The sequence below is a fragment of the Mastomys coucha genome, unplaced genomic scaffold, assembly GCF_008632895.1.
Source record: "Mastomys coucha isolate ucsf_1 unplaced genomic scaffold, UCSF_Mcou_1 pScaffold22, whole genome shotgun sequence".
In the NCBI taxonomy this organism is placed as follows: domain Eukaryota; kingdom Metazoa; phylum Chordata; class Mammalia; order Rodentia; family Muridae; genus Mastomys; species Mastomys coucha.
Genome location: NW_022196905.1, coordinates 144,254,096 through 144,274,076, shown reverse-complemented (window position 1 = coordinate 144,274,076; position 19,981 = coordinate 144,254,096).

The following is a 19,981-nucleotide window of genomic DNA, read 5'->3' as shown; positions in this document are numbered from 1 at the left end:
GCACACGCGCACAAGGCGTTTTTATGCTAACGGCAAGCCAGATGTCATCGCCATCTTGTAATGGCGATATGCTTATGAAGTGGCTTCCCACACACACTGGCTTGGTAGATTTGTAATTCGTGATGAAGGCAATGGTAGCTGAGACAGCAACGGCAGTATAGACTTGGAACTTTTGTGCACGAGGGTGGGTCCTGCCAGAGCCTGCTGGGGAGGGGGAACTCAAAAGTGACTCAAAAACCACTTTGCAGATGCACTTTGACCTTTGAAAAGTCATAAAAGTAGGTCATTGGGTGGTGGCTTTTGAGTCACAGGAGCCTCAAAGAAAGCTTCATAACTGTCGATGGTAAAAGAGTCTCCAAGGAAGAAAAGGAGACAAGTGTCAGAGAAACTAGGAAGCCCAAAGCAAGAGTACTTGCCATTTACTACTTGACTAAAGAGAGCTTCAAGAGTTAAAAAGACCCTCCTGGTAACTCATCTAGACAAGCACACTCATGGGGTGCCATCCAAGAAAAGCAGGGCTGCTGATGATAGGAAATTGGGGCTGTGTTCAACTACTCTCCTAAGTTAGCTAGAGATGGGAATGCCTTCAGAAAGGGACAGAATTGCAAAGGGTATGTGATGTCAATTCCAAGATCCTGAATGTACCACCCCTGTCGCTGTCCAGCAGCAACGTAAAAACAGTAGGTTACCTGGAATATGAAGTTAGAAATAGATAGGAAAAGACGGAAGGAGATATGAGAGAGTGGCCACAGAAATCCCTACCCACGCGTGGAAGGGTAAAAATTAGACAGCAGACTTTTTACTGTTCAGCCATCTTGAATTTAATGAATCTCCCTAGTTCCCCCAACAGGTAAAATACCTGGGGCATAAACCACTCCCCCCAAAATATGTCTGTGTTATAGTCTAATCAGTGACTTCCTTGTTACTCAGTGGGGGTGGAGCTTTCAAATGTAACTAGAACCCGGTTGGAGGCGTGTTGAATAGCAGGAGATGGGCAGAGAGGTGTGGCTATCAGAGGCAGGTCTCAAACCAGGAGGGTTACACAACCCAAAGGCAAGCAAGACTCCTGGAAGATTTCCATCTTTACAGGAATGTCCCTGAGCCACAGATGCTAGGATCTCTTATTAGGGGCTCCAAAATATTCTGGAGAAATATGCACGTTCTAGATCCAGAAGCAGGCCATGGAGAGCTGAGAGTTAAGTGGTACTCTGCTCTCCCTAGAGCTGTGTTAGGCTCCTCCCTCATAGACCCCTCTTGAAGGATAATAAATAGCTCTATGCCCTTGAACTGTTCCATAACCACTCTTTGCCAGTCTCAGAGAACACACGGCACTAACTTCATTTTGGTTTCTAGACCTGTGTCAATTTCACCCCATCACAGGAACCACTGGAGAATGTTGGAGAGCTGTCCTTCAGTTGAAAGTGGTTGGGAGAGAGACTGCCCACGGTGCAGTCCTCCATAGAGATTGTGTGTTCCTTCCAGTAGTCTCCCAAGACCTTGGTCCTGATACTGTCCAACAAAGATTGCAGATACTGAAGATCTCAAGCCAAAAGCTCAGCTCTCTGCTATTCCTGGCAACTTCATCCCTTCTCACCAAATCCCTGTGAGCCCGGGATTTGGTATGTCTCTCACTGAGTTCTAGAATGCTCACAGATCTACAGGCTGTATCTGACTGTACTCCAGTCTATTCGATGAGAGTGAAAACTGTCCAATCAAACTCAAAAAGTCCTATAGCCTACTTATTCAGAGCCTCTACCTTGTTCCTCTTGAGGTTTCCATGACCCACTGAACCCAGCATGTTCCTCCCTTGTACCATCTAGCATTTTATCCATTCAACAAATACTTTTTTGCTAGGTGCTGAGATATAATGAGTAGTCTTTGGCCTCACAATGTAGGCATGTTTGAGAATAGACACAAATAGAGTGATAGTGTTGGAAACCCCCCACCCCACCCTCAGTAACTCAGCACCACCTGCCATGTTATCACCAGCGGCCAAACACTACACATGTCCACTGTCACCACCAACAGAGTATTCTTCCTATGCGCATGCGCTATACCCCCTTTTTTAAAAAAAACCCACGCACAGCCATAAAAACACTAGGGCTTTCCCAACCTGCTCTTCCTCCTCCATCTTCGCTCAGAGGCAGCCTTTGTACTACCTCTCCCCTAATCAATCTCTCATGCAGGGTCTGTGGCATGGTATGACGTTCTGACAGTTCTTGGACCCAATCTGCCAACATACTTTATGGCCACAAAACCCTAACAACATAGCTAAATTGAAGGGAGAGAGAAATCTTCCATTGGAAGAAAAACAGAACCGGAAGATACTATGTTAAGAAAAAATAAACCACACACACAAAAAGACAAGTAGCATGTGTTTCATGTTACACACAGAAATGAAAATCGAAGCGATGAAAGTCCAGGGTGCTTTCCAGGGGCTAGAGAAGGGGGTTGGGGGAGGGGCAGAGAGGGAATGGCAGGGAGAGGGAGCCGGGAAGAGGGCAAAGATGTATGAAAGGCAAGACTCAGAAACTCCTTCCTACTCAGAGCGGGTAGAAGCCAGGCTCACTTCCCTGAAGGATGTGTGAAAAGCTCCAAGCTATGATTGCCTCAGTGATTTGGGGGAAAGAAAAGGCAGGTCCCTGTTTTGACTCACACCAGGATATTAAAGAGAATCTTAGAGTGGCATGTTTCAGGCTTGTACAGTTTAAAAGAACAGAGATTTGCATTTTGAAGATGCTTTGGAGTTTGCAATGAAAACATTACATTAGAAAAACAAAACAAAAAAAACCCGCCAAGCAGTGGTAGCTCACGCCTTTAATCCCAGCACTTGGGAGGTAGAGGCAGGCAGATTTCTGAGTTGGAGACCAGCCTGGTCTACAGAGTGAGTCAAGACACCAGGGATACACAGAGAAACCCTACCTACCTCAGAAAGAAAGAAAAAAACAAAAAATAAAAAAGCAAGACAACCAACAAGCATTCCATTCACCTATGTTACTTTGTGGATACAGAAAGCACCCCTTTCTAAGAGTCTCCTCTCCCTAACCTACATGCAATCAAAGATAGTGATCTCTCAAATGTTCAAACTTATTCGAAAAAAACAATCACAAAATATTTAAGCCCGAAATAGATAGGACAAGGGGGAGAAATAATTCTCTTTTTAGTCTGAGAGTGGAAATAAACGGACCAGTGTGAGCCTCAACAACCTGACTAGCTCTCCTGCACCACAGCGTTTGGGGATGTTGCCAGGAGCGCATCCCATGCCCCTTTTCAAGGAGTTGCGGGACATGGAGTTGTATGAGTGCGGTAGAGAAACTCCGTGGAGACCCCACATCCGAGAGGATATTTGTTCATTGCTGTGGAGGGAAAGGAAGTGATGAGTGGGAATGCGGTGACTTAAGAGGCGTGGTGCAGTAGCAAGAGAGGAACTTGATAGGGAAAGACCGTGCTCTTAAAGGATGAGTTTGTGGGAAGGGCGCCTGTGGGCACAAGACAAAGCTGTAAAGGAAGCAGCAGCCGCAGTGGGAGTGTGGACTGTGCTGGTCCAGATGGAGGAGATGGTAGCTGGAAAAACAGCTCAGTCGCTTACGTGGCTGGTCCTGATGGGCATTTCAGGCAAGCTGCCCTGAACCGCACACGTGAATATAATCTTCAAAATCAGCGCCAGCTATCCTCCGATCTGGACCACAGATAAGAGCATCACTCTGCAGGGATGACTGATTTCTTAGAAGTGAAAAAAAAAAAGTGTTCATACATATCCTACATGATGGCAAGTCTTTTAAACCAGAAAGCAAATACTTTTAAGTGAAGAATTATCACAAAACATAAAAAGCCCAAGCCATTGACCTGTGCTTAAGTGTGAAACACAAATTATTCTACTTCTAAAGCAAGGACATAAAAAGCTACTTGCCACATTAAAATGCAGGCAGCCTCCTGTCAGCACAGTGTCTTTTTAAATGAATGAAAACTCTTCCCTAGCTAACTCATAGACAGGTTAGTTGTGTTTCCTTGGGCTTAGGGCAGCAGATTGTTCTCCAGCAGCCTTTCTGTGGCTGAAGGGAAAAGAGCTACTTCTTAGGTTCTGCAAGACTTAGCCAGTATCAACCTCATAAAGTCTCTCCTCTTCTATCAACCACACAGGGACACTCCAGCTCCCAGAATACTGTTTTGGATAGAATCAAACTCAAATATAAATGAGTAAGAAACTAAGCATTATGAAACTCTTCGGCTTCTGCAGACTGAAACTCCCAGCTTCTGAAGACTGGTAACCGGTAAGGCCAGAGGCGATAAAATGGAAATAGGATTCAATGAAGCCTAGCACTCTGGAGGCTGGTGTGGTTGCTTCTCTATTTTAACTGTCTTCCACGTGGTGGCTTTCCTCTCTGTCTTTTGCCACCTCCATTTCACTCATTCAACAAGCACACATTGAGAAACTTTAGGACATGCACCTCTGAGGGATGGGCTGCATCTGGCTCTCCTCTCGTAGAGCTAGCCTTCTGATGGCAAAGGGTTGAAAGCACACAGCCACAGCCGTGTTTTGACAGTTTTAAGAGACTTTGTAAAGAAGTAAATGTTCTTGTGGCCATGGGGTAAGCTAATATGACAGCCATGAGCACTGGGGGCGGGTGGGGGACTTCAGATGCCACAGTGGAGGAAGGCTTCTCTGAGGAGGTAGGATCTTCCTTCAGCCTACTATGCAAATGGGAACGGGCAGGCTTTTCTTTGGAGAGTAGCATCCAGAAGGATGTGTTTCAAGCTGGGAACTCCCAGCAGAGGTAGCAAAGAAGAAAGTCAGCAGTGGCCCCAGCAGCTAGAGAGGCCCTCTGGCAGCTGATTACTTCCAGGGAATGAACCTTGAAACTTTGGAATTGTGGAGGGTGAAATGAGGCCCAAATAAATGCAGATGATTTCCCCCATGGGAGGAAACAAAAAAAATGAGGATTTGATTACCAAGATTAATGTGAATTCTTGGCAAAATACAGGACTGACCTAAAGAGTCTGGTGCACAGATGCTCAAGGAATCCCTTCACCCACCCAGTGCATTAGCTGTGGACTCCTTCAACCCAAATACTTCTGCTATGGATGTTCAGAGAAGATGTCTTTATGCCCAAACCCAAGTCCACTATTCCACACTCGTTCACCCTACATTTAATGTATTCACACTCTTCACTCATTCGTTCAGTTCACAGAAACTTGCAGGGCTCAAGTAGTGGTCAGGGGAGTGCCTGTTCTGGATAATAACAGGGTGTGGTCAAACATGCCCTGACTTTCAATTAATAATGTGTTTTAGGGGCAGCAGCTGAGCTAGCTGCAAGCATGTGAACACAGTGCTCTGCAACTCAGCTTCACATCTGTAAAATGGAGATGATAGCACACATTTGGCATTAAACTAGATGTGGATGGAAGGAGAGATGGGGAGGGGGAGGGAGGAGAGAGGGAAAGAAGTAAGAATTGCCATTGACCTCATGGGGGAGGGGGTGGGATGGAGGTCAGACACCCTGCCACTTGACACTTCAAGGACCTCACTCTGGTATGAGGAAATGGAACCGATTCCAGTGAGTAGTTAACATTTACTGAGTGCTTATAATGTGCCAGGTACTGTTTTTAAATGTACATATATATATATATATACACGCTTCCTTCTTGAGTTTAGACATATCTCAATGCCCGAGGAGAAGCACCAGGGGTGGAATAGACATAGTAGCAGTGAGAAAAGATGTCCCAAGCTTGGAGACACTCACCCTGCAGAATCAGGGCTGGGTGGCACACCATACCGTTCACAGGGCATTGCACACAATGTTAGGGGCTTGGACTTTATCCTCTAAGCAATGGGGAGTCACAAGGAAGCAGTGGGGTGGACTGCGCACTTTGGAGCGACAGCTGTAAACTGTAAACAAATATGGAAAGCATGATCAGGTTTAGGGAGGTCAGGGAGAAGGCTGGCCTCCCACTTTCTGAACCCTGACTTGTGCTAAGTGGTTCCCAGATGATGACTAAGGATATAGATGGGTTCTGTGACTTATTTAGAAGAACTGGGAAGATGCAGTGCTTGCTGATGTGGAGGGAAGGGGACCAGCACCCATGTTCCTGACTCAGTTCTCAGAAAGCAGGTCCCAGATCTTGGGCAGAAAATGGGGGATAGATACTGGCTTCCAGCTCTCAGAAACAGAAAGTTACCTCTACCTTAAGGTTAGGGGACCCCCTAGCCCCCCTTCTTTGTAACTTCCTTTCATAATGAAAATATTAAAGCACCTAGAACATAAAGCATGCATATAACATGCCTGTCACCTTGATTAAACAGAGTAGCTAAACAGAGTTTGCCATAACTGCTTCATAAATATGTACCATATATTTATGTAGTTATACAGTCACTTATTTGGGTTTTTATTGTTGTCAAATAATTACATCATTACCCTGCCCTTGAACACTTAGCGTGTATTATGAAAATGCATCCAAGCCGTGACAATGCCTTGAAAATTAAAGATTGTTTCACACATCTATTAATTAGCCCATGCTACAATTTCCCTAGTAAACCCTAGAATTTTGCTGTTACTTAAATACACACTTGCACGGGTGCGTGGCCCCCCCAACACACACATACACACACAAATCTGGATTCCAGTAATAACACCATTTTGGCTTTGTTGTATCTTTTATGTCTTTTTAAGATGCACAGCAGTGCTCCCCACATGTGGAATGTGTGTTGTGTGTGGTCTCCAGTAAAACAAGTCAGGTAGCTAGTACAAAGTCTGCTACTTGCATATTCCAATCATCCCTCCCTGCCTGCTTCACTCTGTGTTCCATTAAGATGGAATTTAGTCCTAAAATCTGGGCCAAATTTGTGTCTGAACTTTGGGGCAGGGTATGCCATTGGTGATCACGTCATATAACGCTAAGTCTTGGGTTTCAGATCATCATCCTCCTATTCTGTCACAAGCTGGCACCAGATGGATTCTAGGTCTGGGTCCTAGAATAGAATAGTCAACTTTTTACTCCAGAAAGCATGGAAGTTTCCCAAATGCTAATGGGTCCTGTCAAAGAGATGCACTATTAAATGCAAGCCCTCTACCCTGGAACTAGTCAACTAGTCAACTGCGCAACACTCCAAGCATCCATATGTATGGTTAAAATACACTGAAACCATAAACATCAACATTCTGCTCAGGAAAGGCTAACAGAGACAAAATTAAAAATTAAAAAAAAAAAAAAAAAGACAGTGTCCTTCGAAAAAGTCACTCATGTGACAGCTGAGATTCTGTTAAGAATGCTTGATCTGAGGGTTTCTGTCTGATCCATACCTTGGTCTGAAATCTAGACTGTTCCAGTCTTAAACTTGGTCTAAGGGAGCACTTATTTCCACTGTGCGAGAATGGGTGTGAGCAAAGATGGAATTAAAAGTGGTCTTCCTTCCCCAAATCATTTAGGAGTCATAAACAAGATAACCTAAAATATATTTCCATTTTAACATTAGACAATCGAATCTTCCACATTTTTCCCTAATACTGCATGATTAATTCTTGTCTCTAGTTTAAAATAAATAAATAAATAAATAAATAAATAAATAAATAAAACTATGAAAAGGGAAAGAACAAAAGAATCCCTCAGAGCCCATCTAACAAACATACCTAGCTAGTAAATATTCTTGTTGCTGGGGCCAAACCCTGGCAGTTTGAACAACTTCACCCCCAATCAACCTTCAACTACCTTCACCTCCAATCTGAGGTTGAACAGTTAAATCACTTTGTGCCAGTTTTCCACATTGGTATGCAGTTCAAATAGCTTTACTTTCAGGACACCAACATTCCATTTCTCCCTGACCATGCAGACAAACGGCGGGTACAAGGGTTGAAGAAAACGGACCCATGGACTCAACAGATGTTGGCCTCTTGTCTGCATCAAGGGCTTTCCTGGAAGGACTGGGGATAGCTTTAAGAATTCATCTCTACTTAATTAAAAACTAGGGCTTTTCTTGTTTGTTCATTTTCGTATTTCACATATTTTCCAGTATTGACTGTTTTTCGGAGGTGAGGTTGGAAAAAGGCGGGGTGTTTTTTTCTTCGATACAACCTTTTGGAGAAGATGCCCCACGGCCGTGATGTCAATGTCATTTTTACTTTTCCACTCTTAAGTTCTTTGTGTTGGGAAGAACTCTCCCTGAGAAATTAAAAACATCCAGTCTCATGAGTCTCTGAAGCAAGTGCGAATATTATGACGAGCTCTCACTGCGGGGAGATGGTACAAAACACCACCATTCTGAGGTTTTGCTGAAGGATCCTTTGAGCACCGGGCTGCTTATCAATTTCTGTGCGTCTCGATGAGTCTTGCTGAGGCATTCTCAGTTAAGAATTTATTCGGCATTTTCCAAATTTACCCTCAGAAAAAAAAAAAAAAAAAAAAACCCTCAGGTCATCTGGTATAAATGTAGCTTTTGGTTTTCTGCAAGAGTGAGTGGTGCTGTCTGCCCAGGTCATGTGAGAGCCTGTCGGCCCTTGAACTACGTCCTCAATCGTAGATCACTGGACATCAAGTTGAAAACAGACTAATTAACTATGTGTATGTATCTGTTACACAAAAAAGAAGCAAGGAAGTAATACAGGATAAAGCAAACAACCCTTGTATGGTGGAGCAGGGGAGGAAGGGAGCTTTTCCTCAGACTTTTTTTTAATCAAAAGAGATGACCCGGGATTCTTCTGTATTTACAGTCACTAAACTTAAGAGGCAAGCTCCAGGGCTCAGCGTTGAGTTTCTTAAACAGTCGGCCAAACCTCCTGGTTCCCTCTGCCTCCTTCTCACCAGTTCTGTGAATGGTCACCACTAGAGCAGCCAAGGACCCAAGGAAGGTCCAGGATGTGACCCAGAAGCCAACACAACCTTCTTTCTCAATGGAGGTTCCTTGTATCTTACAAAGAGCATTTTCTTTGGGTTTTAATGCATTTGAAAGAGGCACGTGCTTGAAACTATTTCTTCAGCTCCTGCTCCTGCCACAGTAGAGGCTGTCTGTGAACGAACCAAATCTGTAATTGCCCTACTAGCAAAGGACTGTTGTGTTGAAACAAGTCTCCCTGGCAACAAGTTGAATTCGGTAAATTCACTAGCCACTCAAAGTCCTTCCCTGAGTCCTAGGCGAGCTATCATTACACCCATTTCATAAAACTCTCAAGTCCCTAGACCACATACTGGTGAACAGATGCATGGCCGCAGGAGCCGTCTGAACTCTGCCACTATTAGTTTGAAAGCTAGTTTCTTGAGTTCCATCTCTTCTGTGCAAGCCTACGCCTCCTGAGCCTCTGAGAGGCAGCATGATAGTGGGTTCTTGTCTTCAGATGTCTTAGCACTAGGTGACAGCTTTGGCTGATCTAAAACAAATCCAGGGAAGGGTCCCGAGGTACCACATCCATGGAAGAAAGACTCGTGGATTCAACTATTTCCTTTGCAAAGACTTCATCAAATTCCTTTTTTTACAACTTTCAGAGAACAAGAGCAGAGGCAGCCAGACTTCTGTTGAAGTTATCTTCAACTACTTCATCTTCATCAATTTTTCTGTCTTCAACCTCCTGCTACTTCTTAGAAGCTGCATTCAGATCTGGCTCTGATATCCCCTGACTGTGAGCTGCAAAGACAGCCACTACCCAGTCTGACCCTGACACTCATATTATTTGACAAAAGCCTTCATGGTATTCTCCTATAGATGAGATGGCCTCCCCGATTAATTGCAGGAGAATAGTAGACGTGGACATTTCTCGAGCTTCGCAATAGAATGTCAATCCTATCTCTGCTTCCTTTGGCTTCTGGTGCATGTAAATGTCTATTTAGCCACATGGAGTGGCCAGTAAGCTGCAGCCTTGTGGCAGCTCTGGGGTAGCCACTACCATAATAAGCCCCACTCACAGTTAGATGCAGTATGGAAACTATGGTGGAAGACAGGCGTTCTCAGTTTAGCTGTGAAAATTTACAAACAGATTCCCTGGACCCTTGGGAGTCCTTAGTTTGGACACAGAGAGCTGGAGAAGAGTGCTTGTTGTGGCCTCTGGAACCACTAGCTGAGGAACACCTCATCTGTGCCTATCTTCAGTTTTGAGTTCTTAGGAATGGGATAATGGCGGAGGGGTCTGTGCTCATTTACTTTTTTTTTTTCCTTCTCACACTCCCACCCCTCAGCTGCAAGAAGACAAGGTTACACAGTGAGGCTTTCCTGGGGATGTAAGAAATGAGAGGCCCTGAAGTCGTACCTTCTTCTGATCTTCTGTGAAGATGGTAGACCTACTGAGAAACAACCTTCTTTATCTAAGAGAGATGATGACAGGGAAAGCTCACACAGCATCTCTTTTGAGCGCACTCAGACAGGACCAGCAGTCATGAATCCTACCATAGCAGGGAACTTAACTAGACTACATGACACATGCCTGAGAGGGTGAAGGGTCCTCAGCAAGGAGAGGCTTCTGGTATAAGCTGGGCTGTGGATTCTGGTCATGGCAAAGGCTCATGGACCCAAAAGGCACATGTCAGTCAGGGTTCAATCATGGAGGTAGAGACAATAGGAGACAGATAATGTGCAGATCTTAAGCACTCATAATATTGTACCAACCTGCCTCTGCAAAGCCATCTCTGCAGTAATGCTGGAGACCAGAGCTCGCACTTGGGTAGTTGGGAAAGAAGGACATGAGCAGAATGGAACTCCACAAGCAACGGGCAGGCAGGCTCCACACCCCCTGACCCATTTCGGTTCATTTTCCCTGACTTTGGTAACGGGGATATCCTGTCGAAGCCAGGATTCTTTCTGTGTCAGAAACTGAGCACAGACAGACCTAACAGGGGCCTCAGAGAAAACAAGGGATGGTTAAGGGGAAAGCAGGGAGATGTCACTGGTCAAATTATTGATTCCATCCAAATCCAGTAGGTCAACGGATTAAGACCCTGTGTATGGGTGGAGTCTATAGCTCAAATGCAGAGCACTTGCCAAGAAACAATGTGTATATGCTACTGAATTCCACTCTCCCCGCCGTACTCTTAACCCTCAAGAAAGAACCTCCCCCTATGGCCTGCAACAACAGGAAGTCCGGGAGAAGAATGTGTATAGCCCCGCCACATAAGTAGGCACATTGCAAAACCATTAAAAGGAAAACTGGCTGTCTGGTGTAGATGGCATAGAGGACAGTTACAAAAGATGCTTGCCACTAGCTCCCACCAAGGAACTGAGTCTTGCCAAGGAAAATGGTTACCTATGACCTGACTTTTGGCTACTTTGGGGGTTATTCTTTCACCCTTTCTCTGCCCCTCCTCTTCCACCCTTTCACACCCCCCAACACTAGGTAGGAGAGAGAAAAAAAAAAGGTCGGAGGGGAAAGGGGGCGTTATCATTAGACTACTTCCTGTTGACTAGGGGTACCAGATTCCTCGGGTAAATTTGACGTTCGCTGCCGTTGGGATACCTAATTTCTTCTTTTAATCTTTTTGCGCAAGAGTATTTGACAAACCTCAACAAACAGCCACCACCCACTACCCAGCCACCAGAAGCTGCTTCTACCAGGGCTCTCACATTTATCTATCCTCTGAAATGTCCCCAGAATCCTAAATGTCACACACTTGCGGAAACCACACCTCTGCAGCTGGCGAAAGGACACCCCTGCTAGAGCTCTGGGCAAGTCCTAATGAGCTGCTGTGAGGCAGCCCCGCATCCCACAACTGGGACTAAAGAAAAGACGTTCTTATATTTCTGTGATTTAAAAGAAACCAAAATTCTCACTCTAGTTAGCCTAGGGAAATTTGGTGGAAAATGTCAATAAAGATGACTATTGATGTTTTCCAGTCTGCTCCAAGCTGACTTTATCAGTCCCCACTTACTGCTCTTTTTGTTACTGATCATTAGAAGACGCGATACAGACGCCACTGCTACACGCATTCTTCACTATTGTCAAAACCATGAGGAAGTTTTCTGTCCCTTTATAAGGTGTGTTAGAAAGCCATGTCAAAGTGTCCCAAGGATGACATTCATCCTACAAGCCTGAGGTAGGAAAATAGTACTGCCTATTTTAATTTGGAACTATTTCAGAGAATTTCTAAGAACCTTCCTGATGCTCAACTTAGAAGTTCTAACATAAACCATGATATGTCCTTTCCTGTAAATTCATAATGATATCCATGATGGTTTTGGTACAGCTCAACTTCTTTCTTGACCAAGACCCACATCACTGCAGACTTGCAGATTTGCCAGTGTCTGGGTCTCTTGGTCTAGTCTGCTCCAGAGAGTCTGTACCCATCTCACACACACACATAGCTTCCAAAAAAAAGAAAAAGAAAAAAGAAAAAAATACAAAAGCAAAAAACCTCCCAAACCCTTTAAACAAATGACTGAAACAGAATCTTCTAGAATACTCATTTGAAGTCAGAAGACATCACTAAGCCAAGATCTATGACCTTCTAAAAATGGTACCATCCATATCCAACTCTACCACCATCCATTCCTCAGAGCACCTAAAAGTAGCAAGTTTGTGCTTCTTCCTAGGCTGTCGCCCACCATGTTGCACTGTACATGGGCTGCTTTTCCTTTGACCTTACTGAAGTTTACCATAATTGTCTGGGGACAAGACAGAGGCCCACTCTGGCTACAGATTGTACAAAGAGTCAAACCAAATGTGTCATGCCAATACATGCTTGGGTCTTGTATTCTTGTATCCTTTCAGGGGACAAGTTGGTCAGGCAGAGACACAAAGACCTACCTGAGGCTGGATCTTAACCCTGCCATTGACTAACCAAACTGTATGACCTTGAGCAAGTCACTGACTCTGGTTGGGCAGTATTTTTCACCTGCAAAAGGGATAGCAATCTGCCTCCCAGGGCAAGTGTGGATTTCAAAGAAAGTTGGAGTAGGGAGTTTGGAGAGATGGCTCAGTTGTTAAGAGCACTGGCTGCTCTTCCAGAGGACTCAGGTTCAGTTCCCAGCACCCACATTGGGTGGCTCACAACTGCCTGTAACTACAGCTTCAGGAGATCCAACATCCCCTTGTGGCCTTAGATGAAGCACCTGCACTCATGTGCAAATACCCACATATACACATATATTGAAAGAGTAATAAAAATAAATCCTAAAAAAAAGTGGGTACTTTATATAATTTATTATAAAGGATATTGTTACAAGTCTATCTCGTGTTTCAGATAGCATTCTTTCTAAAGTGTGGTCAGGTGACATTTTATATGAAACATTCATACATGTCAATGATGCTTCTGTGTTACATAGCATATTTAGCAATAGTATACTTTAACGATGTCCAATCCTTATGACTTTGGAGTCATACGCAAATGTAGTACTTCAGGGAAAGTGATCAATAAGCAGTTAAGAAACTAAAAAAGCAAAGCTACAATGATCATTTCCTTCAGGAAAAAAAAAAACATATCCCACTGCCCAGAAATGGGGTGCTCCCTTAAGTGGTTAATATTCTTCATGGGCCTTTCCATAGCTGCCTTGGAGGGGAATCACTGCCCCTCATCTGGAATTTGTATAGTTGGTCCATGAAGATGACAAAGGCACAGAAGTCACTGGAAGAGGAGGGATTCCAAGTGGAGAAGGAACCAAGAGAGCTTAGGATGAGAACTATCCTGAGACTCCAAATCTGCTCCCATTGGATCCTGCGGATCTGGGCTTCCTAAAGTAGCACCAGAGGCTTGCTACAAATTCTTAAAGACATTACCTCAAACCCTTCCCTAGGGAAAGAGCAAGGTAGAGAAGGAGTCCTGCCCACTGGAAGGAGAGATGCAAATTTGAATGTTACCCTACCTCCAGGTTCCACATTCATACATCTGGAGTAGTCAGAGAAAAAGAGAAGATCCGAAAAAAGAACACATTGAGAGTAAAACATATTTTTTTTAACTAAAACAAAAAAGTCCCTCTTAAGTATTGAGGACACAGATTTAGTCTTAGGGTACAGCTTAGGACTACAAAGATGTACTTTGGTGAGTGGCAGATCCCCCCCTTTTGTTAGGATTAGGAATGGATATGATGGTCCAGACTAGAGAAGTGTAGAAAAAAGTGAATATAGGCCAAACACATCATTAATACTCAAATCTCACCTTTTAAAAAATCTAAGCACATGTATGGTGATTACTCTATCAGTCCTTGTTTAAAAAAAAAAAATCTAGCTAGCTATGACATGTCATACAATCCAAAATTTCCACTTCACTTGGAAACTGTTGGTTGTTTTATTAGTTCTTAGAAGCCCTTGTAGTTTAGGGGCCCCGCAAGTCAGGAATAGAAAAGACAGGTGTTGTGGCTGGACCTGCTCTCCTCCCAAAGATGTGTGTCTGAGGAGGGATTCTAAGGGAATGTATTGGTTTGTTTGTGTTTAGCACTGATCCCAGATAGGTAAGACACTCAGATTTCATAATCATGTCTAAAAAGTTGAATTTAATCGGACAGGCAGATAGCATGAGAGCAAATGGAGGCTATTTGAAGAAAGAGGATGGATCGACTAGAGAGGGGTCAGGTAGTGAGGTTAATTATAAGCAAGGTACACTGATATATATGTATGAAAATGTCATAATGGGACCCATTATTTTGTATACTAACAAAAAATAAATTTAGTTTTAAAAAGACTAATGCAAAATCTTCACTTAGAACAGATGCCTCAGTCTCAGCCCTAATGGTACTTCACAGTAAAGATGGCAATTTGGTCTTCTGAGGGGCCAGGTATCCCAGGGAACAGCACTACCCCTCCGTAAGGGCAACAGAGGGGTGTCACAGCTGTGCCCCTGAGTCACCCCAGAGCCTGGCATCAAGAGTTAAGCTTACTCTAGGATTTCTCCAGTTTGTCATAGTGTAGCTGCTATCACCACCCTCATCCCCACCCCCACCCCCACTCCCACCCCCCTGCCTGGGCCTTGGTCTCCCTTTGTCTTCCTTGACATTCTTTTGTCCTAAGGACTAGTGCTGAATGCCCTTCTTAGCTCTAGAGTACCCTATCCCTGGAGCTCTCTGGTTGTTAAGTCCAGTGGCTCAAATCAGCCTTGGTGGTGACACTGTCTCAGCCTGCTGCCCCTAACCCTACTCCCGCCATCCTTATCACAAGAGCTGGGAAATTCTCCTTTTGAAAGTAATCTCAAAGGTTGATTGTCCTGGGGCTGATAACCTCAAAAAATCCATTTTAGAAAAAAGCTGGCCAGATTGATTCCTGTAATAGTTGTGTTTAAGAAAGGGGAGTCAAGGACAGTGAATGAGAATCCTTGTTGTTTGAAGTGTTCAAAAGAGCCAGGTCTGTGGACTCGGCTTTATTAACATAACCCTGGGATGGTGTCTAAAGCAAACTTCTAGAGAACTACCTGTAAGTAGTGTGCATTTGAACATGATCTTCAGATGCCCAATGGCATTTTACATGGTTGACCATAACCAATTTTGTTTTTAGCTCTCGGAGAACAATACTTCTGTTGGAACTAGCTTTCCCCCTCTCTCTCTCTGCCTGCTTGCTCTAGCTTCTCCCCCCACACCCCCCGCAGGGGGCAGGGGCAGTTCCCCACCCCTTTCTTCCAGTCCCTTGGTGCTCAGTGTCTGTTGGTGTTGGAATAGAACACAGCAGGTTTCCAAAACAGTGTGTGAAGAGCCGGGGTATGGCTGGGAAGAGCTTCCAGACAGCATGTGTAACAATGTCAAATGAGCAGGGTGATAAATAAAAGTGGAACTTGGCAGTTGAGACAATGAGTAAAGCACCTTGACCTGAATTCCCAGTGCAGAAATAATACTCACTGGCTAAGAAGCCGTGATTGGATAAAAGGGACGTCGACTTTGCTGAGAAATTTGCCTTGAAACTCCTGGAAGTACCTCGGTAATTAATAAGCCTGTGCATGAATCAAATCCAGTGATCCAGACAACGGGCATATGTAATAGCTGCCTCAGGAACTCTTTAAGTCTCTGCAGCTTGAGGCCACACACACTTCTTTCCATCTTACACTGGAGTTCAAAGAAGCTTGCTGGGTCTCCTAGTCCTACCATATAGTCAGAACACTCAGACTCCTCCTAGCGTGTACCACATCCACCTTGGAAGACATTAGAATCTTCTACTGTTACTTATTAGATGAGGGAAGAAACGGAGTAGAAGACAGGGATGGACACAGGAGGGGTTAGGTAGGGTGAAATGCATGTGTCTTGTAGTTACTAGTTGTTACTGGGTCCTATTCCAATGAGCGTTTTCATGAAAGAGGATTCTGGGAAATGTGGGCTCCATTTCCTTCTGTGATTTTCTGGTGTTTTGTTGTTGGTTTTGTTGTTGGTGGTTCATTTGTTTTTGAGACAGGGCCCCATTCTGTACCACAAGCTAGCCTGAAACTCACTATATAGATCAGGCTGGCCTCGAACTCTTGACAGATCCTCAACCTAAGATTCCTAAATGCTGGGATTACAGAAAAAGGTTACCTCTCTCTCTGAGCCCTTCTGAGATACAGCTTTGACCTTCTTTCGTTTATTGGGTTCACAATAGACAAAAAAGGATAGGATGGTAAGCCACCTGTTTTTTTTTTTCTTGTTTTGTATTGTTCAGAGCCACCCTCCTTATAGCTCTTTCTTTCTGTTTACCCCCACCTCATCCCCACCTCCACCCTGCATGACTCAAATTGGGTTTCTGTCTCATTGCTGGAGTTCTGCCTAAAGTAAAAGAAAAGATTAGGAAATCAAAGGAAATGAAGAGCAAGCCGGGGAGCCCTCCTGCCCCTTGAGGCCCCTCATGGGCTATTGTTCACATGGTGAAAGCTGGGGAACACTTGCTGCCTTGGGTGTCTGGATACGGGTCCCTCATTTCCACATCTTCATAGTTCTCGATAAAAGTCAGGAACTCGGATGTTTACTTGAAAATTAAGAATTTTGAAAACTTGGCTCAAGCAACATTTCAACCAAGAGTCTCTCACCTTACCTCTCTCTAGTTTGTATTGTGGTCTGGAATGTCACCATCCAGTATCCCAGTAAAGAAGACATGGCCTGCATGGCTGCTATGGGAAGCAGGAAGAGGAACAATCCCACAAGGTGACCTTCAGGCAGTCCCAGAAGCCCAGGCGATACTTCTGGGCTTCCTCGAATAGGTATGGGCAACACAGAGGATATGGGAATGGGTGCAAAGAATTCCTTCTCAGGGTGACCTTCCTCCTGTCCTTGCCTCCTACCTCCTGCTGTGATGCTTCCAAACTCTGGATGACATTTAGGTTTAGTGCACCCATGTTTATGAGCTGCTTTGGTCTCAGAAATTCTGTCTACATCACTTCTCAGTCTTTTGGCTAAGATCAAGTGTAGAAAGTCCACCTACTTAAGAGAGGCCTGGTAACAACGCCCTTCTGTAAAAGAGATCTCCTGTGTGGCGGGCGATACATGGGCTTGCAATTTGTAACTTCATATAATACCCCTCCTCATATTCTAACCCCCACCAAAGGCCTTCTAGATTTGAAAAATACACTACTTATTTTTAATTACAGACTTAGGCAAGAAAATAATTAATAGAAATGATTGCATAAGTGTTGTTTAGTGACAACAAATCAAGTGTTGGTGAACAAGAGCAGCCACATATGCTTTAATTACACTCAGCCATCTATTGTAGACATTGGAATAAGTTTTTGGAATAAGTATAGCTTTATATAATGTAACAGAGAACACACAGTGTGATAGTTTTCAAATCTTTTTCTTGTTAACAAAAAGATACATGGAGGTTTTAGAAGCCAATATTAAATAAGGGTTTTTGTTTTCCAGATAAAATGTTGTTGCATGCAGTTATTTAACAGTTCAACTAAGAAAGAAATCTAGGAAAAAGAGAGGTGTAGTGGATAGGTTGAGTTTTTATCCTGATGTCCTGGGTCCAAAGCTCCTTTTGGATGCCGTGTGACACCACCCAAAGTTCTTCATTGTCAAAAGACTTCCTTGGATCCCAGTCTTGAGAATTTCCAAGTATCTTCTGCCCTCACATTCAATAACTACTTTCCTCTTCCCATGTAGGAAAAATGAGACACAGAAAATGGCAGCTTTGATAACTGACCTGGGAAGTACCAGGTGTGCCTGCCTTCCTCTCCGGAGTAGGCAGGCTAACATTAGTGCTTGCCCTGGGGCATCATCCCTGCACGTTAGTTATGTGTGCCTTACTGACTTCTTACTCTGCTTGAAATTAAGAAGAAAAACTTGAGGTGAAGTGGCCTCGAGCCGAGAGCAGAAGAGAGGGTGCGTTAGCTGGATGGTGCGTGCTAAAGCAGAAAGTATACTAGGTTCCCAATACCCTCGCTTTGAAACCAGCCGCTGGGAGTTCTTGCACAAGCTGTGTTTCTCAGTCTCCAAGTTGCTTTTAAAGAATAAGGATTTTCACTACATTGGTTTGCCAGGTAGCTGGAGAAACTCTATGAGAGGAGGTAAAACACTGGCAGAAATAAAGGAGCAATGGGCTTAATCGTTCACCAAACTGTTTTAGCAACCCAAAGTGTGCTATTTCACATGTGGTTTTCCAAAAACTAGCACCCTAATTTTGGCCCTTCATCTTGTAATTCTGGGCAACCATCTATTATTTTGAAATGAAATGTATTCATATGCTATTTCATTAAATATAATGTTGTAGAAAAGGAAAATTATCTCCCATCAGGACTGAAAAGAGATTTCCAACAGAAATAGGGGAAGCATATGCCACAATATAACTCTTAAAACTGATTTAAATTAGATGCACTGCACCATGTATGAAATTCTCCAAATATATGAAAAAAGTAAAAGAAATTAGATGCATTGGTATTAGCTCATGGATTTTTAGTATATACATGATTAGAAATACAAACAGGTGTAGACATTGTATATGTATGTATGTATATGTGGGTGCCCGTGCTTGCTTATTGGGCCAAGGTCACCTGATATGGCCACAAGGAATTAAATCAGGGCAGTTGGAGGGTCCACAGCAAGACTGAGGCTGTGACAACTGTTTTATCGAGAACAGAAATTTCATGCCTTGATCAGAAACAAGAAAATGGCAGTTGCCAGGATCGATGCAGTTGCAGTTGCCAGGACACAATGAAGTTTGCAAGTCATACCAGGCACACAAGATTAATGCCTAAGACCGATTGGCCTGTCAAGCTCCCATGTTTCCTAGACTTCTGTGAGAACATACAGAGAAACTAACCGGCCTGAATGCTTCACTGCCTGAGGGTCTGCATAAGTCTCTAAGGAACTGAAAGGCACATTGTGCCTCAGGGGCCATGGACTCTAACCTGAAACACTTAGTGTGCGTACCTCTTGAGACAGCTAGGCCAAGCCAACTCCAAGCTTCACTGCAAAAATATATGTGCACAGATGGATGAACACATACATATATTCACATTCTTCTGGGTGTGGGTGCACGTGCGCACACACACACATACACCTTGTTGAAAAAAAACCTAGAAGCAACAATGGCCTGATAACAATAAACATACTGGTGCCCAAACTTGGTTTCTAAGCATCATCCTCCACCACAAAGAATTGCACACAACCCTTTAGAAATATCGAGGGTTTCGTGGCTGAGTTAGGGAAAACACATCTTCCAGGCAGGGCGGGGCTGGGGGTGTATAGAAGATAAGAAATTGCTCCAAATTTAGAACCATCCCTTAAAATGTGTGAGCATGCAGCTAGGTAACAAACAAACGATCTTAACTGTGACAGGATGCTGCATCATGTGGCCCAAAAAGCTGGTATTTGGAGGTGCAGCCTATACCGACAAGTACGGGCTCTTCAGATGTATTTCCCTCTGTCCTCAACACACACGCACATGCACGTGCACATAAGCACACATGTTATAAATAAAATAACCATTTTAACACTAACATAGGAAACATTGGTCAAATACAGTAATTCTTAAGTAAACCCCTCTGCTATACGTTGAGACCAACACACCTCAGAGATGTCCCCTCTCCTGGTGGGAAACACTTTAGTAAAGACAAATTATCACCCTGGAGACTTTGCGAACAGAAGTCTGTCAAGTGTGTGAAATCTTTTCACTTGCACACACACAAA